Source organism: Anomalospiza imberbis, chromosome 6 (assembly GCF_031753505.1).
Source record: "Anomalospiza imberbis isolate Cuckoo-Finch-1a 21T00152 chromosome 6, ASM3175350v1, whole genome shotgun sequence".
NCBI classification, from domain to species: domain Eukaryota; kingdom Metazoa; phylum Chordata; class Aves; order Passeriformes; family Viduidae; genus Anomalospiza; species Anomalospiza imberbis.
In genome coordinates, this window is record NC_089686.1 from 16,871,866 (window position 1) to 16,878,221 (window position 6,356).

The 6,356-nt window shown below is 44.2% G+C and overlaps 1 long non-coding RNA gene across 1 annotated transcript; it reads left to right on the forward strand.

Moving 5' to 3' along the window:
- The first annotated feature begins 738 nt into the window (after nt 1-738).
- On the forward strand, nt 739-5,988 carry LOC137475382 (uncharacterized). The gene is made up of 2 exons (XR_010999850.1): nt 739-1,139; nt 1,263-5,988. It is a non-coding gene; the product is annotated as an uncharacterized lncRNA (long non-coding RNA).
- The last annotated feature ends 368 nt before the right edge of the window (nt 5,989-6,356 follow it).

Sequence of the window (6,356 nt, forward strand, 5' to 3'; positions counted from 1 at the left end):
TGATCTAAATGAAATGCAGAGTCAGATTAACACCACTGACAACAACTAGGTTATACATGCATAATGACACCCCCATCAATCAGTCTGATCTACATCCTATATATAACAATACATCTCTGTCAATTATATATCAGTAATGTATTATTAAAATACTTTCTATAGTACATAAAGCAGGAATGAAAACAGTATGATGTGCAAGGCAATAAAACTTAAAGATTTTAATTAGCTGAATCTTATCATGAATAGTCTTGATCCTAGAAAATTATGGAAAGATCCCTTTTTTTTTTTCTCTTAGAGCTTTAAGCCCTCCATCTTACTCCTCATTTGTCACCAGCAGCGAGTGAATACCCAGAAGTAGGTCGGGATTGCTGATATCCAAGGATACCACGTTTCTGTGGTTACCTTAGCGCTGCCTCCCTTTCTTGCCCTCCCTCCCTCTCTGGAACCAAAGCACAGCCCCCATGGCGTCACTCCACACCAGAGCTGCATCACCCACTCCAAAATGCTGCTCCTGAGTCGCACCCACGCTCCACACAGAGTGTGCACCACAGCTCCGGGCTAGGAGCCAAACCTGCGATGCCTGTGGGAAGGCTGCGAGCTGCAGGGTGCCGAGGCCAGGTGCCACACTGTGTCTGTCAGGCTGGCTGCTCCCTGCCCTGCTGCACCAGCAGCTTCCCCGGGTGATGGGCGGGAGGCAGTGCAAGAGCTGCCGGAGATCGGTACCCTGGCATCCCTGGCATCCCTGGCCCAGCTGCACCTGATGGCGCGCTGGATGGGAATAGGCAGACTGGGAAGCACGAGGACACCCCATCACCCCACACCACCGCCCAGAGCCAGGCAGAGAAATGAAGTGTGGTTCTTCTGTGTCACTGCAGCCCTGATGCCCTCACGCGTGACCGACTGAAGGGGATGTTTATCTTCCAGGCACTCCAGATAGGATGACATAAAATAGACTGGGGCTGTGGACATGGAAACAGAGAGGCAAAGCTTAAGGCATAAACACAAGCAAATCAAACTGTGGCAGCTGCGTACAAAATGGGCCAGCTCTGCCTTTGAAGGTGTGAGAAAGGAGCAAGCAGGCTGTGCTCAGAAAGACAGGCTAGTGAGATGTGACAACTTTAGTCCTGATTCACCATGGGGTAAATTTGCCGGAAGTGGGGCTAGGCCACAGGAACTTAAGGGCTCGGCATTGATTCACATTTGGGCAGGCTTTGTACCAGGCTTTTGTTTGACTGGGATGTTCTTTCCCAGTTTTTTGACAGGACTCATGGAGTGGTAGAAGTAAAACAAGCAGCCTGACAACTGCGGCTCATTTTCAGCAGTCTTATGAAGTACTACGTCTATTAAACTTGCTGGCTCTAAATTTGGGACATATTTGCCCTTATTTGTTGACACCAAGGTTCATGCCAACCGGCTCTCTTGTCAGACTATTCAGGGAGCACCCTCAGCAATGGGAGACACACTGGATCAAGCAAACATGTTTGCAGGGTTTGGATTAGAGCTCCTGCTGGTGCATACCTGCACAGCAGCAGATGTTTTAGGACCATATGACTTGAAGCAACTGAATTACTGAATCCAGCCCTAATTGCAGACTTCATGTAATACTTGTTCAATCCAGAAGGGTCCAGACAGCATCTACTCTACACCAAGTGATTCCCAGCACTATAGCAGCCACACTCTGACAGTACTTGTGTCAATTTTAACCATTTTAGGTACCTGCTGAGTGCCAGATTTGAGGAACATTCCATATTGACAATTTAACACTTCTCTTCTGTCCAATTTTCCCTCAACTCATATAACCTTCGTATCTGCCTTCCTGTTGTTGTCAGCTCAAAAGAATACCCTTGGAAGTTAGTCTTGATTGAAACTGAGGCTGTAAGCATTTTAAATTTTAATTACAGTTACTCACCATGTGAATGGGAGGATCTCCAGGATTTAGGCTAACTGCTCTGCAAATGTGTAGAGATCCATCAGCTTTCTACCTGTGAACTGATAACAAAGCATGTAATCAGATAAAGTGGGTGGAATACAAAGCTTTTAGCTCTGGTGGATACATAAGCTGCTCATGGAATTCTAGGCAACAAAACACCACCAAGTTACAACACAAGCCATCAACTCTCACCCAATACCATCAGCAGCAAATCAGAAAGATTGTGTTTGACTGAACCTTTATGAAAGGAGTTTAATCATCATCCAGAGAGCTGAATTAGAATTGCATTCAGGAATAATTGCTTCTGTTAAAAAGAGAATTATTTTTAGTTTCTCTTTTAAATTTTTTGGTCAGCTGCAGCTTACAACTATTGTTTCTTATGCTTTTCTCCACTAAATTAAAGCATTCTTTAGTACCTGGTATTTTCTCACAGTGAAGGTACACATGCCATAATCAGAACACTTCTCAATTTTCTTTTTCATAAGTATAACAGATTAAGTATTCCAAGTTTTTTTCATAGAAATCATTATATCAAATTATAATCCAATTTTCTCAAAATATTTTTGAACTTTTTCTGCAACTTCATAATTTTTACAATATTCTGTTGAAAATGTGGACACCTGAGCATTATCCAGCAACTCGCTTGAAATATTGTCAATACCATTTGCAAAGGAAAAATATGTACTTTCTTGTTTTTCTCTCTACTCATCCAAGAATCACATTCAGACCTCCTTTTATATTAAGGTCTGTTATCTAATGAGTTACAAAGCCAATTCTTTATGGAGTTTTATGTATAAATTGTCCAGATACACTGATTTAAATTGATAGTTAAATGACATACACCATTTGGCATCTCCAGCTCCTGAAAGTCCAGTAGTCAGTTCAAGGGCTCATTTTTCCATCCATACGCCCGTAACATATAGAAATGCAATTGTACATGCCTGTCTGTCTGTCCGTCCTCTGTCAGGTCATCCAGTCCATTTTCTTCACCATGCCCCAGAACATTCCATATCTCTGTTTTCCAAATCTGTACATACAATCTGTAGTGCTAATGCAGCTTTTCAGTTTGTATGGATCTGGCATTACACACAGTCTCTGTGATTCAGCCAAGATTTCCAGAGAGGATGCTATAGGCTGCCTATGCACAGAGCATGGGGTAATCCTCTGAGCCCAGGAAGACATGGTGAGCAGGGAAGGAGGCACCCTTCAGACAGAGAAAACACTGTGAGGAAACTGGACTGAGGGCAAAAATGTGTAGCAGCAGCAGCAGAAAAATTGGGCAGGGGACAGGCAGACAGGGAGGATTTGCTGTGCTGGTTGCCTTTTTGCATAAACTTGTCTTTTTTCCTCACCATCAACTTCTGTTCTTCAGCTTGTCACTTACTGTATTACCTTTTCCTCCACCCTACTTTCCCCTACAATGTCCTTTCTCCTGCTGCCTTTTATTCCCAGTTGACTCATTCTGACTTAGATTCACCCTCCCCTGCCAAAGCTCTTCATGGAAACAGCATTCCTCCTGCTGCTTTCACAGCCCTCTTTTGGGTCCTATGTGTCACCCCCTTGTCCCTAGCCGTCCTCCTCCAGGGGATTACAATCTTTCTGGGGCAGGGACTACTTGGAGCTGCGTTCACCCAGTCCCTTGAGCAACTGGGCCCCTGTGCTTGCTAATTTTATTTTAGCTGCTCTCCTAATAAATGTGACTAATCGCAATAGGACTGTGATGTCTAGTAGGAGAGACTGATGAAATAATTGTGTAGTGGGGATGAAGCAGCCAGGCTGATGGTGAAGCAGAGCAGGCATTAGCTGTACCAGCCTTACATAACATTGCAGGCTGAGTGAGAAGCACCCAGAAGGAACTCACTTATCTCACCCCTTCCTCCCCCTTTATTATGAAAAAGAAAAAAAGGAAAGAAAAAAAAGAAAAAAAAATTATATTTCCTTAACTGCTGCCTCATGCCTGGGTGCAGACCCCTGGGCTGGCAGTGGGGCAGCAGGGACAGCTGCCACTCTGCGCCAGCTCAGGACTCGCTCCAGCTCTGATCCCACATGGTTTGCTGGGCACAGAGTCAGGTGTCATTGTTAAAAAATGGTTCTCTGCCTTCTAATTCATGATGGCTTTTTTTCCATCTTGCAATGGATGTGAAATACAATTTGAGTTTCAATATATAGCTGGGGCGTCTTTCTTCTCTTGTTAATTAGTTACAACCCTTGCCTGCGCTGATGCTTATGTTTCCTTCGGTTGCTGGTATCTGCTAACCACCTTTCTGAAAGATTACAAAAGCCCCATGCAAATGAGAATGGGGAGATGGATGGATGGACGGACGGACGGACGGACGGATGAGGGATGCCTCTATTTCAAGGAACAAGCACAGAAAGCTCGGATTAGGGTGAACAGCTGGTGCGGATTCAATAATCAACTGCTCTGAAAGAAAAGCCTGTTTTTTCTCATCTCATGGTATTAGAGAACAGGATACCAGAGCTGCCAACCTTACAATTGAAATCTGCCCACACAGAATAGCAAATTCCCCTTGGCTTGCATTTAAATGCTCCTGGCTCAATTATAACTCCATACAGTCTTTAATACATACATGTGGTCTGCATATTATCCTGCAAACAGAGAACTGCACTGCTTCTCTCAGCATGTCTCTGCCTTCATTTTAACTCCAAAGGGAGGGACAGGGCAGGGGGAGAGAAAGGAGGACAGAGAGCTTATCGAGTTTACAGCTGCTGCTGAGAATATTGGTTTGATTTTCACTGCAGCTCAGGATTTATTTCCACAACAGGCAGCAGGTTGGGGCGGTGAGCGTTGGTTTAGCAGACTTAGGAGGTCATTCTGGTCATTCTTCAGGACAGCCCTGTGGGAGTAGCACTCCCCTCCAAGGAGTCAGCTTGCAGCTGGGAGCCATCCTGGTGAGCTGTGGTGTGAGGAAGGGCTTTGACACTTCCAGCTCTCAGTATCCAGACAGGAACAGCAGAGCCAGGGCAGAAGTGTCCATATGAAAAATGAGGAGGCTTGTTGGCTGTTGATTTTCCCAGGTGTTTTGGTGATGCTAAACATGGCAGGGTTACCAAGACTTTCTCTGACCCTATTGGCAGCAGCAGTAGCTACAATGCAGTCTTCCTTCCCTTTGTCCCAGGCCAGCAGCCAGCCCTGGGAGCCCAACACAGAGCCCCTCGCTTTGTTTCCACAGCACCTGAGCCCTCTCCTCCCCTGCACACCTGCCCAGGTGCCGGGGCTTCGCTGTGATCTACAGAGCAGACAGCCACCTGACCATGATGGTGACAAATGGGGGCAGCAAACAGCTGCCAGGTGGGGCCATTTTTCTCTTCATTCTGTCAGATATGAAGAAGAAGTTAACAGCTCAATACATCACACTTGATCCCATCATCCAGTCTCTTGTCTTTTCAGAAAAGTGGAAGAAATAGATTTATTTTAATACCCTCGTTATTTTGAAAGATCAGGATAACAACACTGACCAGACCTCTTGTTATCACAGAGTTTCGATCCATAGCAGGATACTGAATATTCAAGGGGAGAGAACCCAAAAGCTTGGGCTGCAGGTTTGCAGCTGACCCTATTAATAGCCACATCAAATTCCTGTTTATTCAGTGGCCTTTTTTTTAAGGGAAAACACAGCTCAGCCCTGCTGCCCCAATTGCAAGGAGAAGACTGGAAGGGGCTGCAGGAAAATGTGTCAGCCTGGGTCCCTCCTGTGCTTCTTGCAGAAAGGAAAGGAAGATATTAATGCAGATGATTTTGTTACATAAATACATGTTGTATCAGGGCCATTTTTAGCGTTTGTGGGGGTGTGAAGAACTTCTTCAAGCTGCGTATCTATTTCATAGGATTCAGCTGAACTGAGGAAAAGGACAGAGAGTTTTAAGGTAAACTATCAAGATACATTTATTTAAGCCCACACAATTCTGTACAGAGCTCCACATGACAGAAACAGTATTTCACTAGTGTGTCTCTGGCCTCAGTAGTGCTTTTTAGTGCTTTGTAACTCAAAGACCTCTTAATATAATTGGATAAAATTAAGGAAAAAATTGTCATGAAATTTCAAATATTGTGTCTGCCATTTGTCTTCAGAGAGTTTCTGTTTCTTTAAATTCCAAAGAGATGCAACACTTAATTAAAATGAAACTTTAAAATCCAGAAATCAAATTTTTAATTTAATCTCCAAGTAATTTAAACTTCAAACAGATAATTTTCTTGTCAGGAAGGAGCCCATTTTTGAACAAAAAATAAAATCTGGGGGTAATTTCACAAATCAAGTTCATAGAATACAGAACTCCTTTTGATTTCTGAGCAGTTTTCTATCATCTCTTCCACTTCAGCTCCATGTCCCATTCATCCCTGAGAGGCGCATGGGGCTCACTTCCCCCTTTCTGATGTGTTCATCCCTACAGGAGGCAGGGAATGAAT